The sequence below is a fragment of the Phyllostomus hastatus genome, unplaced genomic scaffold (genome assembly GCF_019186645.2).
Source record: "Phyllostomus hastatus isolate PE091 unplaced genomic scaffold, TTU_PhHast_1.1 phas_contig_1162, whole genome shotgun sequence".
NCBI classification, from domain to species: Eukaryota; Metazoa; Chordata; class Mammalia; order Chiroptera; family Phyllostomidae; genus Phyllostomus; species Phyllostomus hastatus.
Window position 1 is genome coordinate 8,359,186 of NW_025333537.1, and position 19,396 is coordinate 8,378,581.

Genomic DNA, 19,396 nt, shown 5'->3' on the forward strand with positions numbered 1-19,396 from the left:
CTCCCTCTTACAGCAGGACCACCGGCCAATCCAGGGCCATCTCTCCCCTCCAGGTCCCAACTGCAAAGTCTCTTTGGCCACGTAAGGCAGCATTCACGGGTTCCAAGGGGGAGGGCGGGGCCAGGTTTGGGGGCCACGGTTCAGCGGACCACAGCTGGCAGTGGCTGGGCCAGGATCCAAAGCCCCACGTCTGACTGCGGAGTCAGGCTGGCAAGGGCACCCCTGACGCCTCACTCCCAGGGAGGGGAGTGCCCGGCCTCCCAGCCAGCACCCTGGGGGATTCCCAGAAAGCCAGGCCCTAAACAAACTCAGCATGGAGGCCAATGTCCCAGACTCACACCCTCACGCGTGGGTTCGAGCATCCACTTAACGGGACTAGGAAAACTGCGGGCTTCGGAGTCAGCCCGGGGCTTCAGTCTCCACAGTGACCTCTACCAGCTCTGTGACCCTGTGCATGCACCCCTGAGCCTCTCCGAGACTCAGTTTCCCCATCTGAAACGTGAGCGTAATGAGACCCACCTCACAGGGTTGCTGTGTGGGTTAAATGAGAGAAAGGGCTTAGCACAGACTGGGCACAGAGCTGGAGCTCATTAGACTAAAATTATTGTTGCTGTTGTTGCTGTTGTTGTTGTTGTTATTGGCAAGGTCCAACTTTGTCACCAGCCAGCCCTTCTTGAACAGCCAGCCTTATTTATACCCTGCATGCTCTCCTTGGATTTGACCTTGAAGATCTTCAAGGTTATAAGGGCCCAGGCACTCCACAAGGAACGCCCCCAAACGAACAAGAGGGCCCCAATCACAGGTGATGAGTTTCACAGAACAAATGTGAAATGCTAGCAACTCCCCGAGAGGCAAACGGTGGCCAGACTTCCACCCCGATCCCCAGGCCCAATAACGGGGTGTGCATTCTGACACTCGAGGTCACAGCACCCTGAACCCCAGTCCCGCTGACAGCCTTTCTCAAAAGCCAGCTGTGTGATGTGGAAGACGAAACAAGAAGGAAGCAGGCGGAATTGTTTCAGTCCTGAAAATGTACTCAATCTGTAATTAAAAGCCTCCTGGAGTGTTTCCAAATGAATAGCCCACCCCTCCAAAAAATATTTTGACAGGCGCGGTTGCATTATTCAATAGGCGTTGTGCCTTACTTAAAGCAGAGCGTGGGTTGGCAAGAGGTTATTTTGTTTCTACTTTATTTCTTCCTCCCCCCCGCCCCCCCCAGTCTTTCTAGGCAGGGTTTCATTACAGTCCCAAGAACGCCACACTGCAGAGCGGGAGGAAATGTGGGGCAGCACTAAGGTCCTGATGGAAGCACCCATATTTGACAAATGCCCCCGCCACCAGCCATATGCACATCCATTTCAATGAAGGAGTGGGAGGGGCAGTTGCCCTACTGCAGGCTGCTAATTCCCTTGAGGAGACTCTAATTATTTTTCCTTTTTTTTTCCCCTCTTCCTGGCAAGAACAATGCCAGTTACATAAGAGTATTTCCGTTCGCCAGCCAGAACTCAATGTTAAAGTAAGATACAGTGACAATGGTTTCTCTGCAAGATGCTCTGGAGGATGATTAGGGACCCAGGCGGGGGTCAGCTGCTCTCAGCAGAGGGGTGGGAACCGCTTTCTAGGGCAGAACCATGACGCTTTTGCTGGGATAACAAGACGAACGCCCGGCTGGCTGTGTCTCCGCGTGGTACGTGACTATCTTCATTTGTCTAAGCTCAAAACCGTGGGTTTTGTGAACCAGCTCTATCACCTAAAAATGAAAAGCTGATGGACGACAGTGACGAACAAACTACCACATAGACAAGAAGAGCGCTCGGGGTCTGCCGAAACGGGCCCCTGGGAGTACTTCTGTTGGCTGAAAAACCTGATCCTCTGACGGTGCGCCCACGGAGCCGGTGCTCACTGAGCACCTGCTGAGCTCGAGGCGCCGTTCCGGGCACCGGTGGAAGGGCAGTGAACGGGAAGACAGAGTCCTGGTCTTCAGAGAATTCACATTCCCGCGGGGAGAGACAGACTGTACACAAGGATGCGCGTGCATGGAACAATCTCGGGCAAATTAGGTGTGTGTGAGACAAAAATAAAATCAAACAGTGGAATGCAGAAGGCCTGGGTGCGGGGCTACTTCTGACAGATCAGAGAGGATGTATCCGAGGGAGAGCCATTTGAACTGAGAGGCCAGGGGGAGGAGAGGAGCCGGCCGGGAGGAGCAGCAAGTGCAAAGGTCCTGAGGCAGAAACTAGGGGGTGATGGGCATGGTGTGGCGGGAGCCGAGGGAGCCAGGGGCGGGGGCGGGGGGTGAAGAAGGGGAATGGAGGAAGACGAGGTGAGAGAGGTGGGCAGGGTCGTCTCACTGCTACACTGTAGGCTGTCGGGAGAGCCTGAGCTTTATCCCAAATGCGATGGAGAGCCATCGGTGGTTTCCAAACAAGGGTGCGAGGATGGAACAGTTACTCTGGTGGATCAAGAAACACTCTGGGAGGCGTGTTGCCTTTTCTGTCACCATGGACACGGGAACCATTGGCCCACGGTGTGTCCCACTGGTACTGGGGTTGGATTTTACAGAAAGATGGCAGGTTGGTTTTGAGGGGGCCATGGTCTGGGATTTATTCAACATGTACCACCAGGCACCTATTCCCAGCATTGTTCTGGGGGCTGGGGAGACAGCCGTGAAGAAAAAAGACCCCGTCTGTCCTCATACAGAGCCCGGTCATCAGTGCTGGACAGCGGAAGGGCGGGGGGAAACGTACCCAAGAAGGCGGAGCACCAGGGAGGAGCACCTAACGCAGGCCTGAGGGGTGTGCGGCGGCTTCTGAGAGGAGATGAACTGAAGGGTGGGCGGGAGGTGGAAGGGGAGAAGGAAGGACACTCCAGAGAGACAGAATATCATGTGCAAAGGCCCAGGGGTCGCAGAGGACACTGAAAGGACAGCTGGACAACGTGACTGGAACAGAGGGTGGGAAGGCGGAACAGTCAGAGAGCCTCGTCAATCACATGAAGAAGCTCCGCCCTTATCCCAGGGGTCATAAGGGGCCCCCACAACAGAGTGGAGCTGCAGGAGGAGGAGTGGACAATCAGATCTGCACGTGAGAGAGACTAGACTGCCCGCCGGGGGAGAAGAGACTGGCCGGGGCTGGGGTGGAGGCAGCAGAGGGGCGTGGTCATTCAGGTGTGGTGTGGTCAGAGAGCTGGGAGGAGCCTCACCTGCAGGCGTGCCCTGCAGATGGAGAGGGGACGGATCCGGGAAGCTGCAGATGAGGTCAGCTCCACAGGACCCGTGACTGTGGGGGCTGTGATGGGCAGAGGTAGGGGCCAAGGGTAACTCGTGAACTTCTAGCTCACAGACCAACTGTACAGTGGTGCCACTGGCTGAGAAACAGCCTTTGAGGGGTTGGGGCAGACGGTGCTCTGTCCAACATGGTAGCTGCCAGCCCCGCATGGCTACTGATTACTTGAAATGTGGCTGGTATCATGAAAGAAGTGCATTTTTAAAATTCTATTTAATTTGCATTTTGAAGCCAACACTCCATTCAGAGCTAAGTCTGTCAGGACTCGGTTCTGTGAATCAGCGTGGCCAAGTGTAAACATTTCTGGTGAGAATTTAGCACCCAAACGGAAATATGCCGCAAGGGCATGCAATACACACCAGATTTCAAAGACTTAGGACAAAAAGAAAAGGACTGTGCTTCTGTTCTACGTCTCTTCTCAAAGCGCTCTGTGCATGTAGCATAAAGTCTCTGCCCTCGAGAACGATCAATAACTGCTCCTCACAATCGCCGCCTCTTCAGTTCTAGCCCCGTAGAAGCCGGCTCCCCCCCATACCCTAACGGATGAGTATGCCACCCGAAAGAGGTCCTTCATGAACGGAACAAATAATTAACCTCGTGCACCGAAGTGTTCCCTCAAGCACAACACGCGCCTTCGCTGATTTAAGACGACAAATATTTACTGAAGGCTCAGTGGGGGCAGGACACTAGTTAACGGGGCGCAGTCATTAGCCAGCGCGGTGCCCATTCATTAACTAGTGCTATGGAACGAACTGTCCCCAGTCTCGGCAGTTCAGCCAGACACCATTCCCTCCTCGTCCGCACGCAGCTCACGGGGTCAGCGGGGGCGGCTCTGCCGCAACGTCTGTCGCCCCCTTGGACCGGCGACGCCGCCGCTTCCTGCTCACTCTTCGAGCCAAAGCAGGATATCTGTCTGAACCCCACGTTCGGGGTGGGGAGGTACAGGCTGTCCCAGAAGTTCTAGTGCAGCGTTAAGCTTTACTAAGCTTGAAAGTTTAAATGCCAGCAACTTGACAGAAGACATGGTTTGAAATGTGGTTTCACTTTCTCTGGCACTTCCTTAATCAATATTGTCAATTTCGGACACAATACTATTGATTTTGTTTGTTTGTTTGTTTAAATCCCTTGGACTGAAGCTGGTGAATGTTGACCCAAACAAGTCTCTGCAAAGCCACATGTCCAAGGGCTCGGCTGGAAGAAGGGGCAGAGAGGTCAAGTCAGTGATGCACCTTATGTCCCCGGGGATACGGAGATGAGGATGCGAGGAGCCTGCATCCTGGGTGGGGTGTTGGGCGGGGCGGGGTGGGCGCTGCTGACTATGAGCTGTGCTGCAAAGAAACACAAAGACACATGAAATACATTATTAGGGACGCCGTCTCGGAAAGTAAACACGAGCTAGGCAGTACACGGTTTCTAGGCACCATTTCATTCACCCCCCAGAACCACACAGCGGCGTCGACAGTGTTATTGCCATTTGAAAGACGTTAAGTATAAAAGCTCAGGGAGGGGGAGAGACTTTGCCAAGGTCACACAGGACGTGGCAGAACCCAGATTCGATCCTGGGTCTGTCTGATGGCCAAGCCTGTGCTCTCAACCTCTTGAATTCCTAAAAGCCAATGTGCCAGCGGTTCAGAGGAGAGAGAAGGGACTGAGAGTCCTCGTGAAGGAAAAACCCTTTGTCTCCGGGCCCTGGGAGTCTGAATTTGACGCCAACAGGCAGAGACACAGGTGAGGAAGAAAAAGGCGCAGCAGACGGAGGGAACAGAATGAACGAACAGAGAGAAGCAGGTGTTCCAGTCGCAGAGCGTGGGTGGGGAGCAGTGAGTCGACCGCTTCGGCGCCCTAGGGACCTGCAGACCAGATTCTGGGCTGAGGAGCCTCTGTGTCCACTGCCAGGGGCCGTAGGGAGGCGGGCAGGTTGTAGAGCAGGAGAATGACGTTGAGGCACCCTGTCTTTGTGAGCCACACAAGAACTGGCCAAAATCACGGCTAGGCCTCTGGCGGCAGGGGGAGGGCTGCAGGGAGAGAAGCTAAGGAGAATCTAGTTCACCGGTGTCTGTGAATTTCATGAAGGAGCACACTCAGGGGACCCTCTATCCGTCAACCCCACGGTGAGGACAGTAGAAGCGTTTCCCAGTGGGGGGGGGGGGGCATGGGGCGTGCATCAGAACTTATGGCAAACCCTTCCGACACTCAAATTCAGGTAGGTGATTAAAAAGCACTTTTTACAACTGAGTGCTTCTCTTTCTTTTAGCTGTGCTATTGAATATGTCTTCAAATTAACATAAAACTGCATTCGCTGATTTCTTGCACCAACGGGAGGGGAAAGAAATCACAGCTAGCTTTTTAATATGCCCTGTTAGACTGCAAAACAACAACAAAAAAGGGTAATTATGTACATAAGCAGAGTGCTCTATCCCTGCGTCAAAAAAAAAACACACAACATTCTGGACAATTTCTCTGGCTTCCATTAATTCTGTGCAACTACTATCTAAAATTATTACAGCCAGCAAAGGCATAGAATAATGAATAGATTATTTAAATAAATTGGAGGGGTGTGCTGTATAGGCGATCGGAGGGCGATGCATTGTGAGAGCTGGAAGGAACCGCAGAAATTATGCCATCAAACCCACTCATGTGACAAAGGAGTGCAACTCACACCGCAGGCTGGGAGCGCAGGAGGCAGGGAAGGGACATCCATCAACAGGTGTGTTCAGGCATGTAAGGTGCCTCTGAGTGTTCACGGTCGGCTCCCCGTCGAACTGATCACTTTCAATATCTTATCTAAGCCACATAACAGTCCTATGAAGAAGGTTCTGCTTTTATCCCCATTTTACACATGAGAAAACCAAGGTTCGAAGGAGTGTCTTGCCTCGGGACCCGCAACTAGCAAACGGTAAAGCCAGAGTGTGAACCGAAGTCTAACACTAACCCGTGCTCTTTTCACAAGGTCAAAGTCGAGTTAGAACGTGAACTCTGAAAGGGACCAAAATGTGCCACCCCCTCTTTGACAGCAGGATTATTCTGAGCTGAAGGCGACTGAGAAACAGCCGACGCGGCTCCGCCCCCTTCTGCCTGAAAGCCTGGGGCATCAGTGCCCTGTGTAAAGGTGACGGAAGTTCCCACCTGCGAAGTGTCTCCCTCTCGAATACCGGGGGAAGGAGAATGACTCTTACCCGCGGAGACGACTTGAGCCTGCACAACACGTCTTACTAGACAGTCCCGGCCACCACCCCTCCCCGAGCCGCCTTCCCGCTACTTGGCACCCCCTGGCACCCCCTGCAGCCCCAAACCCCTCTTCCTTTGTTCACTCACTTCTCCACAAGGTATCGCCCTTTGCTAAAATGGTAGATAAACCCCCGAGTCTAATCTCTTCTTGTTTGGGTTTTCACTTCTTTTCTGGGAAGCCCTGTGCACATAAAAATGTTAACAGGAATACAATCTGTATGCCTTTTCTCCTGTTCGTCTGTCTCTTGTCAGTTTCCTTCTCCGGCCTCACTGGCGGAATCTAAGAGGGCAGACACCTTTTCTTCCTCAGCTCCAAGACCACAGGCCCTGCCTCCTGTGAGACCCCACAGGAATTACAGAAGAGCAGCGGATGGGCGGGAAGGAGCTGGCACCAAGCAGGTGCTAAGAGAAGAAAAATACAAAGGTAAGCGGGGAATCAGCACTGAGCTCAGATTGTATCACGCCATTATTAATGGGGCTTGGGAGAACCAATTGACAGGGTACCTAAAAATGAGCCTTGACCGTGCTGAAGAATGACATAAAGGATACATTAAATAGGCCCCTGTGGTTATTACTATTTCATCCAAATAGGACCCAACAATCTCAATGACCTGAGAGACTGTGAGAAATCAGGGAGAGAGAGAAAAGTTCTCAGGACGGTCCAAAATGTTTTAAGGGTCACCTGTTGGAGGACACACCCCAGATATTCCCTCAGAGCCCCCCGACTCTTGGTCTACACGGAATTCACAATAAAGGGGACTGGGTTCCCCAGGTCTGCAGGAGACTCAAAGCTCTGACCGAGAAGAGGAAGGGTACAGCTCAGACGTGATAGAACGTGGACAGATAGGCAGAGACAGAAAGAAAAAAGCTCAGAAAACAAAGAGGTTTGCAGTCTGGGGCTACTGAGTGGTAAAGGCAAGCAGCATTCCACTCCCCACTCAGGGCGAAATCTCAGCAGTACAGTTAAAGGAGGGAAGTGGGGGGCCAGCTGGACCTCACGCTGGACGGGACCTCCACGACGCGCCAGCTGCCTGGGCTCTGACGGGTTCCTGCACCCCTCTGAGCGGGCTGCTTTCAAACTGTGTCTACAAATTATTTGACACGCGCCCCCTTCAAGAGGGACAGCCTAATTCTCCCCCCCCCCCAACACACGGAATTAAGTAGGAATGAGTGTGCATCTTCAGAAGCCGGGTTATCCACGGCAGCATTATGGCTTCGCTCCTGCTCTCCGTCTCCCCGGAATCGCTGAGTCTGGCGGAGGCCAGCTGCGTGTTTTGGGCTCACACGGGCAAGCTGCACGGAGACGCCCGTGACGCAAGGGGCTGGGGCCTCCGGCCAACAATGCTGTGGGCCCGCCACGTTGGAAGGGAATTTCCCAGCCCCAGTCAAGCCTTCGGACGATGACAGCCCCAGTCACATGGTGACGACGACCTCAGGGGAGCTCCTTGGGCAGACCCACCCAGCCCGGCTGCTGCTGAAATGATGAAGGATCATCCATGTTGGTCGTTTTAGGCTGCGACAATTTGGGGTGTATTTGTGATATAGAGAACTAAGACACTGAGCCTCAGTGTCTGCATCTGTAAAATGGGGACAGTGACAGAGACCAGGGGCCGTAAATGAGAACATGTACGATGTCCGACAGAAGCCTGGCAGGTAGCAGGTGGTGAATATATGGTAGTTTCCTTTCCAGCCTTTCCTGCAAAACACACCTGAGAGCAGAACTTGGAATGAGAGGATAACAGGCTTTTATAATATAGAGAAGGGACCCTGGCTGGTGTAGCTCAGTGGATTGAGCACGGGCTGCGAACCAAAGTGTCGCAGGTTCCATTCCCAGTCAGGGTACATGCCTAGGTTGCAGGCCACAGCCCCCAGCAACCGCACATTGATGTTTCTCTCTCTCTCTCTTTCTCCCTCCCTTCCCTCTCTAAAAAGCAAATAAATAAAATCTTTAAAAATATATAGAGAGAATGGTTAAATTGTAATCTCTTTTATTATTCTTAGTTTTTAAAGAATTGTATTTTTTATTTTATTTTTTTTAGAGAGATGGAAGGGAGGGAGAACGAGGGAGGGGGAAGCATTGATGTGAATGAGAAACATCAATGGGCTGCCTCTTGCCCATGCCCCGACCAGGGACCAAACCCGCAACCCAGGCCTGTGCCCTGACCAGGACACTAACCAGTGACCTTTTCGTTTGCCAGACGCCGCCCAACCCACTGAGCCACACTGACCAAGGCAACTGAACCCCTTCTAGAAAGTAAAATAATTTTTAAAGGGGGATGGTTCTTGGACTGGTTGCCATTAAACTCACCCTCAATAAAACAGAAAAAGCTTTATCAACACACCAGCAAATAGTTAAGCACACAATCCTTGAGCTCAGACAGGTCTGTGCCCCAGGTATCGGCTCCACCACTTTCGGGCTGTGTTCCCTGGGGAAAATCACTTAGCCTCTCTGAACCTCACGTTCTGTATATAAATATAGATGACCTCAAGGGCGTCTGTTTCAGTCCCCAGGAAAACATACTTATTTAGAATGCCTCTGACCTTGGGGTCCCAGACACAAGGGTCAGCTGTTGTGAGAAACTCAGAGCCGATGATGATCGCTTGGTAAACATGGCTCCCTGTCACCCACACCCAACCAACCAACTCTCCCCCACCCCCCACCCCTGACACACAGGCAATATGCTGGGGACAGAGAGTCTGTATCGCATCCCCTTTCGCTTCCAGTGCTTTTGCTGCTTGTTTTCATACGAGTTCACTTTTATAAATATGTTGGGATTTGCGTAGGGGAGCCCAGTCCTATGTGGTGATTTGTCTCAGCCCTGCCCCTGCTATGCTAAGGGTGGCCCCATTTCTGTGTCAATGAGAACACCTCCCCCCCACCCCCCCACCCCCCGCCACCCCCCATCCGTCACCTCCCCCACAAAAGAGCCATCGGGTGTCCGGGATGTTAGGAGGCAGGCAGGGAGGCAACGAGCAATTAAAAGCCCCCTGGCTGGTGTGGCTCAGCGGACTGAGTGCCGGCCTGTGAACTGAAAGGCTGCCAGTTCAATTCCCAGTCAAGGCACATGTCTGGATTGTGGGCCAGCTTCCCCTCTCTCTAAGGATAAATAAATAAAACCTTTTCTTTTTTTTAAAGGCAGAAAGTGAAAGCTCCTTTAACATGCAAATTGGCAACCTGGCTGCCAGGGAGCTCTGTTTTGTTACTGCTGCATCAGGAAAAAGTACAGGCGGCTGGAAAGAAAGTGTGGAAGCAGGAAGACTACAGAACCTGGTTTCATCCTGGGATGAAACCTCAGGAATATGGAGCGGCCCTCCAAAACCCTCTTCTCAAGGCTGGGCTGCATTCTTTAAAAATTACTATCACTTACTTGAGACATATTTTAAACAGCATAAAGAATAGTAAATGGCCCTGGCTGGCGTAGCTCAGTGGACTGAGTGCGGGCTGCAAACCAAAGTATCACAGGTTCGATTCCCAGCTAGGGCACACGCCTGGGTTGCAGGCCACGGCCCCCAGCAACCGCACATTGATGTCTGTCTCTCTCTCTCTCTCTCTTTCTCCCTCCCTTCCCTCTCTAAAAATAAATAAATAAATCTTTTAAAAAAAAAAAAAGAATAGTAAATGACCCTGCCAGCAGCAGATTAAGAAACAAATATCCCCGGTACATCTGAAGGCTCTCGTGTATCCCCCTCCACCTGATCCCCCACCGCCTCCACAGCGGGAACCTCCACTTTGAACTTGCTGTCTCAAGTTCATGCATGAATTAGCTGTCTCGGTCTCATGCATGTCTTCGTACTTTACTACCTACCTATTCGTGTCACACGTGTCCCTAACCTTATAGGTGGCTTTGCATACTTTTAAACTTCATATAAATGATGTGCCATACATATTTTTGTACAGCTTGCTTCATTGCTCTTGACATTTTTGTTTGTTTGCTGGTGAATTCACAGAGCCCCAACTCATTCATTTCGGGGACATGAATAGAAGATACAGAGGCAGGCAAAAGCGGGTTTTCAGCTGTTCGTGTGGGAAAAGACATGCAGGTGACGACTCTTTATTTCAACAGCTCTGTTCACTCGAGACAATGCCCCAGCGCACTCACTTCTGGCCGTGCCGAGCCCTCCACTCGAGAGGTCTGTCTGAAGCACAGGCAGGTCTCTCTTGCCTGGAGGTCAGGGAATTCTCTTTTCTGGGCAGTTCTACACATTGTATGTTCTAAACACGCCCTGACTGGCCTGGCCTGCCTGGACTTGCTTCCAGAGACCCTCAGTTAACACGGTCCCTCTCCAGAAGACAAGTGATCAGGTTTTCGTGCTGATGACAGTCCCAATCAAGGGACCTTCCGGACAAGGGCAGGAGTCCCCAAGTGAGTCCCCAACTCATCGGTCACACACTTCCAGCCGGGCTTTGGGCCAGGTGGGGGGGGGGGGGGCACATGTCATAGATTTTTAATTTTCTTTGGATAGACTTTTAGTTACTCAAGCAATATATTAAAACCTTTCCTTCTTTATAAAAACTAGAAGTGATGGATACAAATAAAGTCCCTCTTGAACACTTCCCCAAGGAATCCCAGTCCCCCCTCCCCTCGCCGTCAGAAGTCACCACTGGTCAGTTTGCATGGGTCTTTCCTAGGAATTAATGCAGACATTGGACTAGATGGTGGGAAGCTGTGGGTCCGGGGAGGCTAACGTGGTGGCGTCCTTCTGTGCGTATGATACACGGGGCATCAGTAAGGAAAAGAAAGGAAATTTAAAATACAAAATAGTTTAGTATGGAATAAAAAAAACTCTTAAACCCGAGCACAAATCCAAGAAAGAGACGCAAGGCCTCTACCCTGAACGCGACAAACATTACAGAGATTAAAGAACCCTGACATAAACGGAGAAATGTCCGATGTCCGTGGGCCCGTTAGGGTTTTACTTCTCCCAAAACTGATCTGTGGACCCACTGGCATCCCAGTGAAAATCTTCTGGGTTTTTTGTATCACCGAGATTGGCAAGCTGGCTCTGAAAGGTATATGGAAATGCAAAGAATCTAGCAGTAAACCAAGCCATCTAGACGAAGGAAAAGGAGGGGAAAGAAGAGGGAAAGAAGGCTGGAAAACGTACAGCACCAGATTTCAGCTCCTACTAAAAGCTGTGATTGTAAAGTCACCGGGGTGTCGCAGGCACAGTGACACAGGAACAGGCTGCTGGGGCGAACCCATTCCCGCGGCAGACCGACTCACTCACTCCCAGTCCCCTGACTCACACCGAAGGCACTGCGGCCGCTCAGGAGGGCCCTTTGGACTATTGGGTGTCCGGAAGGAGGAGAAAAGAAGAAAGCCTCCACTCCCTACCTCACACCACACACACCAGCTGACCCTGAAGAGACCACAGTCACACTTAACGCATTCCTCGCCTTTTCTCAGTCGGTGATCCGTGCAGAGGGTCTTCCCTCGTCCGCACACCCCACCCCACCTTACTCAATCTTTTTTAATGGCTGCCAAGCAGCCCACGCGAGGAGGTGTCGCGGTTTACTGAGCTGCTCCCCTCACTCGCACATGGGTGTGTGTGTTCTCCCCAGAAGTGGAACCCCTGGGTCATTTCCTCCAGCCCAGTCAACGTCGTCATTATATTTGGGTTTTCCAAGCTTCACTCTCAGCGAACACTGGTCTTTTGTGGGTGACCACGGAGGGTGGGATCAATACCCCACCCCAAACTGATGCGGAGGTCAAGGTGGATGAGACCGCACATGCGCAGGGGCGTGCGTGAAGCTTCGTTGCTCCTGCAGTGGGACCTTCCTGGGAGAACAGGGCAGGCGCCCGAGCTGGTCTGGAATGGCCCGAGCGGAGAGAGGGGTGGTGGCTTTGGGTGTACGGTGGTCAGGCGACGGGGTGGGGGAAGCTTCCTGCGCACGGTTGAAGCTCTCTCTCCGTCGGCCAAAGGACGCCGCGCACAGGATTCCCTACCCGCCTGCCCGGAGAGGGGCCCAAGGGAGACGGGGAGGGAGAGGGCTTCCAAGCTGCCAGTGGCCAAACATCAGGGATGAAGCCAGAGGCTTTACTATAATAGATGTATGTCCACCTGGGCAAGTACCTTGCTGTATGAACCACATACTCTGTCACTCAGTAAATAGTCACCAATCAATGTATCATAGGCTCTGCCTGTAGCTGGTCGTGTCGGGTTACGTTAGGTTATGCTCCTGACTCAGCTCCCCCACCTGAGAAACTGCTAACGAAAGCCACCAAGTGAGAGGGGTACCCGAGCTGCTCACTGGTCTTTCCCTGGACACTGACTACCCGCGAGCTGTTATTCCGAGCGCTTCGGCGTTAACGAGTCCTCTGCCGTGGAACCACCTCCGCACCGACAGTTACTATCATCTCTGCTTCGCAGGTGAGGAAACTGAAGCACAGGGGGGTGATCTGACGGAAATGCACGGCCATCCATGGCAGAAACGGCACTCAAGGCCAGGCTGTCCAGACCCAGAGCCCAAGCTCTTCATCACCAGGGCGGGCTGTGGGCTCCAGGGCACCGACAGACCTGCGGTCCCACTGTGTCCCTCCGGAGTCGTGCGGGACACCATGTGAGGGAAGCCGTCCAGGGCTGTGGGACAAGCTGGGTCTCATGTGCATCTGACACAGTGCCCGGCGTTTCACGGGGGCTCGGAAGACATGGGTGAGTTAATTAACTAATGCATTTACAAATGACAATGACAACCAAGCAGCAGTATATTATCCACAAGGATTCAAAACTCAGCACAATAAAACCTACTACAGAGCTCCGGCTCACCCAGGGGGCGCTATTGCGACATCCCACAGTGTGTGTGTGTGTGTGTGTGTGTGTGTGTGTGTGTGTGTGTGTGTGTCTGTGTGTGTGTGTGTGTGTGTGTGTGTGTGTGTCTCACACAGTGTTAGACCTGGAAGAAATGTCAGCAGTCATCTGGTCCAAAACCTCTCACTCAGCAGAAGAGGAAACTGGAGGCCAGACAGGAGGCCTAACTTTCCCCAGGTCCCACGGCTGGGGAGCAGCAATGCCGGGACTGAGCTCAGGCATCTGGAAGGTCAGTTCAGGTTCAAGCGCAGGCATGCTGGGGATCCAGGAAAAGAGAAGGGAGGGAAGGAGAAAAACTTCCTAATCTACCTATGGGGTTTTGTCCCCCCAAAAAACATTTTGAGTTATCTGTGGACCTGCTCATTTCCATAAAGGCTCATCATCTTCATTTGGCCACGACTCTGCAGAGCATTCATTCCCTCTCCCTAATATCGATCCCCCAAGGTAAGAAAACGTGCAGGAAGAAACCAAAGGACAATGTTTGCTCCGTATTTAATTAGCCGCCCTTCCTGCCCAGTGGAGCGCTTGCCAAGAGCTTGGATTTCGGCGCTGCCCTCGCAGCCGCAGCCGGTGTGAGTGGCAGCGGGTGCAGAATGAAGAAAAGTTAATTCCGAGTGTCAGAGTCGCTCCTGCGGGAGAGCGCGCTTCTGTAATTTACCTTCCTAATCCATTAGCGCTTTGACAGTGTAGGAATTCAATAATTTAATCACAGCTCGCTCCTTGCAAACCGACCTGCACGAATTTGCTAATAAAAAGGCCATCTTGTCTCAACGATGGCAACGTGCACACCAGCTGACGCCCATACAAAACAGGAAAATCACATCGGCTGAGGCCCCCGGTGAAAAATGCCTCGTCTGGAGGGGACTATGTTCGTGAAGTCGGGGAACATTGAAGGAGGGCTCGGGAGATGGGAACGATGAGGGAGCGGGCAGGGAGAAAGAGAGAGACAGGGAGGTCAAGAGGAAGAATTGAATGTGAAGTCCAGAGAGACATGGAGGGAGAAGCAGAGAGGAACGGAGACGCAGACAGAGAGAGACGTGGAGAGACAAGGAGGTAGAAATGGAGTCTGAGAGGCAGGCAGACAGAGGCAAAGACAGCTGGGAAGGCACAGCCAGAGAGAGATGGAGGGGGAAATGGAGGGGGAAAGGGAGGGGGCGGGCAGGAGATGTGCTGGCCCTCCTTCACCTTTAATGCCCACGTAATGTCATCATCATCATCATCCTAATGAACCATGAACAGTCTATCACCTGGCTTCAGGGTGTCCACCAAGGTCAGGAGCAAGGTCAGGACAAAGTGGGTTGTTAGGGTCCCAGGCGAGATAGGAAGAGAATGGCCAACGCGGCTCTCTGGAGGAAAGCCAGACCCCCAGGACTCTGGGCCTCGCGCAGGGAGGCAGAGCCCCCCGCTGTGCTCTAGCCTGCGAGTCCCAGAAGCACCCAGTCTCTGCCTCCTGCCCCGACAGCAGTGGGAGCGAAACTCCACTCGGCTCTGGAGCACGGCACACGATCTGAGCCAGCGGCTGCAGGCCGGGGCGATGCCAAGCTGAAACCCCACAGGCTCTCTCTCCACGGCGATCCGAAGACCTCAGACATGGTCATGGGCACAAAGCAAAGCTTTATCTGTTCCGCAGACTTCACAGGCAACCTCAGGATTGGTACTGAATTTACTATAGCGGCTGATACGTTACAGTGAAGAAAAAAATGATAGTGATAATAATATCGGCAAGTATTTTTGACCATTTGTTGTGTGGCAGACATCAGGCAAAACTGCACAAGAATTATGTCAATCCATGCTCACCACAAAACTCTCTGCATTTTAGTAATGGAACTTTTTTTTTGGCAAAAATACTGAGGCTTTAGTGAAGTTAAGTGTCTTGTCCAAGAGCACACAGCTAATGGATCAGGGAGACAAGTTTAAACCTATCAATCAGCTCTTAACCATAATGCCTCTCTTCCAAGTCTCTACTATGAAGGTTCATTTAGTTCCAGACTGTAGCTCCAAGGAGTCAGAAATCATTCTGAAATCTACCATGTTCCCTTCCTCAAGGTGGCCTTGCATATGCTGTTCCCTCTACCTGAATGCTTTTCCTTTCCTCCCTCCCCACCCCCCCCAAAAAAAACTCTGTTAGTGAAGAATTTCATAAAGGAGAGAGACTGCTGAGATCATGAGTGAGACTCTGCCCAATAGGAGTGCTGCATACTTCATGATGGTAAATCCAACCAATCAGATCCTCTCTTGGAAAGTATAACTACCAATGCCGGAGTCAGTTCTACCTTGAGAGACACAGTGGAATTAAAGGAAGCCCTCTATGTACAAAGTTAAGTATGTATGAATTTCCCAGGCTTTTGTCAGATTACCAAAGGTTAAGGATTAACAGATAAACATAACAAATTTTGTTTTAATTGGAAGATTTCATATAAAAATCTACCTTCCAACTTTGGTCCCCAAAAAAGACAGTAACATTGAGTCTGTAATTTCTCGTGATGATGACAGCCTAGAGCTGAGTTGCAGCAGCTCTCTGCAGAGGGGACATGTGTCTTCCAACTCACCATGTCCTCATCATTCTTCTATTTTCCCAGCTCAACCTGCCTTACATGCTGGCATTTTGTGCCCATATGCTGTAAGCATGTGAGTTTGCAACTCCTAGCTGTCAGAAAGTGGCTAGTTCAGACTAAAATGAGAGTGGCTGATATGTTTGCTGTTTTCCCCCCCAATAGGAGCTTATCAAACCTATCAAGACCCCTAATAATGGAATTCAGAGGAGACTTTTTTTTTTTAGGTCCTCTCAGACTATGTTTACAACTCCTAACTGTCCCATTCAGGCTGGACCAAAAGGACAGAAATGCAGTTGCAGGCATTCGACCTCCAGAGGACTTCTGTAGGTCTTTCCAGATTGCTCTGTGTTCTAATTTTTGGTGTTTTGGTTCGGTTTGGTTGTTTTTTATTTGTCTGACGTTAGAATTTTGGAGGTTTTGTTTTTGGATTTAAGGGAGTTTTTTGCTTCTTTTGTTTTTGCTTTTTTAAGGCTCATTATGAGCTGCTGGCAATTATAGCTTTGTTTCCGTAAAGAATCTTGGCCCCTAACAAAATGGGGAATGAGCAGCTCCCTCTGACTGACGCACACTTTTGAAAACTTCTGTTTTCCTCCCTGGCTCTGAGGTAACAGCCAGGATAGCTGGGGTCACGCTGAGAAAAACCCTGTTACCTTTGCATAATAAAATGCTACACAGAAACTGTCTCACGCTGGACCCATGTTCCTAGCAGCCTGGCACCTGCAAAGGGACAAGTGACTCTGAATGGAGGCGTGGCAGGGAGAGAAACAAAGGCATCCGACGTCAGAGTCTGTGATGCTCTCTGGAAGACAAGCTGGAGAACAGTGACTTCCACCGCAACTCAAAGGGGAGAGGGAGCTGTTGCCCGAGGCTGGTGTCTCAGAGACTGAGTGAGTCCCTACTTGAGTCAATGACATTTGGTTCAGGAGTTCCTGAGCATCATTAGGTGACACCTGGCGTGTGAGGCGGCAACGATGAGGAAGACAGACACAGCTCTCAAGGAGCTTGAAGTCTAGTAAGGAAAATCAGACAAAAATACAAAAAATGATGATGCACATGGTTTTCAAATATGTAAGGGACATCTGATCTCGCCTGCCAAGCATTTCTTCCCACTGGTTTTCGGTAAACACACTCATGCTCCCAATTGGTCCAGATGAGCCAGCCCCCACTGCCCTGTAGCCTCCTGAGAGAGATCAAGTTGCAAAGACATTGCTTGTGGTCCTGGATCCAGCCATACCAGAAATCCTCCCCATTAGTCTTTTCTGAGCCCTCAAGCTACAAAGCCCCTTTTGTTTGTTTGGCCCAAGTCCACTGAAGTTATCTCTTTTAATGGGAAGAGCCTGACTAGTGAAAATATAGACAAATGCTCTTATAGTCCCTCATTTCATCTTCAAAATAGTCGTCCTGTCAGATTTACAAGAGAGAACACAGCTCAGGGCCCTGAAGAAGGTAAAATCAGTGTGGATACAGTCCGTTTTACTGCATAATGTAACCAAAAAAACCTAAAGGAAATCCTTCCCACCACCAAGGTATCTGAAACCAGGTCTGAGCCTTAGGGTGTTAAGACAAGACACATCAGCCAACCATCAACCAAGAGTGTGAACCTGGAGGTGGGAAGGCCTATCAGGAAACAGGCTAATAAAACTTGTCCAGGCAAAAACAGTGCTTCTCAAACTTCAATATGCATATGGATCAGCCGGGGCTCTCATTAAAAGCCAGAGCCCGATCCAGAGTCCGGTCTGGGGTGAGGCCTGAGATTCAGCATCTCTAGTCAGCTCCCTAGGGATGCTGGCACTGCGGGACCAGAACCACACCTGAAACTGCCAGGGCTTAGACCTGGGCAGTGAACAGCCAGAGGTGTTTAGGACAGAGGTGGCCCCTGAACATATTTTCTTTGACTCATACAGTATTAAAAAAAATAACTTAAATTTCTATTAAAACTAGTTTTCCTGTTTTTGTGTACATTTGAAGCTTTTCCTTACAAAAGGTGTTTTCAAGTTTAAATTAATTGCCAAAACCTAAAGATGACTTTATATAAATGTCCCAATTTCTGGCTTTCCCAGGAAAGTGGGGGTCTGGCCACTGAGGGCCCACAGTCCTGCCTGGACACGGTGAGTCTCCCCAGTGGGCCCCAGGGGGCCCCACAGGCCCTGTGCACATCGTAGAGGTGAAGGGCATGCACTCTACAGCTGCCCAACTTAGGTTCCTTCCCATCCTGACTTGGCATTTTCTCTCCGTGGGATTTGGGGCAAGTGACTTTTACCTTGCTGTGCCTGTTTCCCTACCTGTGAAATGGGAGTGACTACAAGTAGCAACCGGCATGAGAGTAGGATGGTGTTGGAAGGATTAAATAAAGAATATGTGTAAAGTGCTTTCGAGAGTGCCTGGCACACAGCTGGGGCCGTTGTTTATCTGCTGGTCCTTTTATGCGCCTGAGCTTGCAGTCCCGGGTTTAGGATACTGTCAGTGGGTGAGGCCAGGAAAACCCTCTCTGACCAATTATGGAAACTACAATCCCCAGAAGATGAAATGCCCGGGGCTGGGGAGTGCGGATGGAGGCAAAAGTCTGACGCACCCAAGCCGATGCCCACTGTCTCTTGTCTTCACATTCCAGCACTTTCTGAGTCTCCCCTCATCCCACACCTTGACCAGGGCCTAACGGGAGGTGGGGGCAGCTGGATCCCAGCAACCTCTGGGACAGCCGGAGAAGGCGCACACCCAACACCCCGTGGCTACCCACCCCCCCACACCCCCGATGGCCAGGGGAACAGGGACACCGCTGCGGACGCAGGCCGCTGCGCCCCGAGGGACCTATCGCACCCGACGACCACCTGTTCTCCGCGTGCCAACGCGCCACTCTCACACCCTTGTGGAGACCCGCCCCCCGAAACTCGGTCGGATCCCGCGCCTTCTCGCCGCCGCGGACCAATTCCATCTTGGCCCCACCCCCAGCTCTAGCGCATCCTCGCGATCCAGCAGCCCCATTCCTGGGACAGCGTCCTGCGTCCTCCTCCCAGCGCCAGACAAGCCTCCACAACTCCCTACCAGTGCAGGCTGCCGCTCCGAGAGAGGCAGGACCTGCGGCGGCCCGTCGCCTTTCCCCGCAGCCCCCTCCTTGCGCACCTTACCGGACCTCAGCGACGGTGAGCCCGCCGTCCCTCTTCCTCTGCCTCCAGCGGTACCGTCTCCGCTACCGCGGCCACCAGCGCAGCACAACCACCTGCGCGTGACCCTCGATCGCCAGCCCCCGCCCCCGAACACGCGGACGCACACTCGTGCGCGCGCTCTGCCCTTAATGCGGGCGCAGCCGGCCAGGGGGAGCTCGCCAACGGTTAACTGAGGAGCGGAGCTGAAGGGTTGGTAAGACCACCGCCCCCTCCACGAGCAAAGTTGGATCTGCAGTTGCGTCTCTCGGCGGGCGGAACCCGTTCTCCCGTTCCTCGCGCCCGCCTGCATTCGTTCCCGGTTTGCTGATTCGCGAGTGCAGAGTGCCCCCGGGCGATGTGCACGTGCTGTCCCTCC

General features: G+C 52.0%; 1 protein-coding gene across 2 annotated transcripts in view; it reads right to left on the reverse strand.

Annotated features, from left to right (window-relative positions):
• RPH3A (rabphilin 3A) overlaps window positions 1-19,183 on the reverse strand; it is a 165,301-nt gene extending 146,118 nt beyond the window's left edge. The window contains exon 1 of one of the 2 annotated variants that reach the window (XM_045845844.1): window positions 19,003-19,183. The gene's annotated coding sequence lies outside the window, so the exon portion shown is untranslated. Of the gene's footprint in view, window positions 1-18,997 lie in introns of both variants that reach the window. The other variant, XM_045845852.1, reaches the window with a different exon arrangement.
• Window positions 19,184-19,396: the final 213 nt, after the last annotated feature.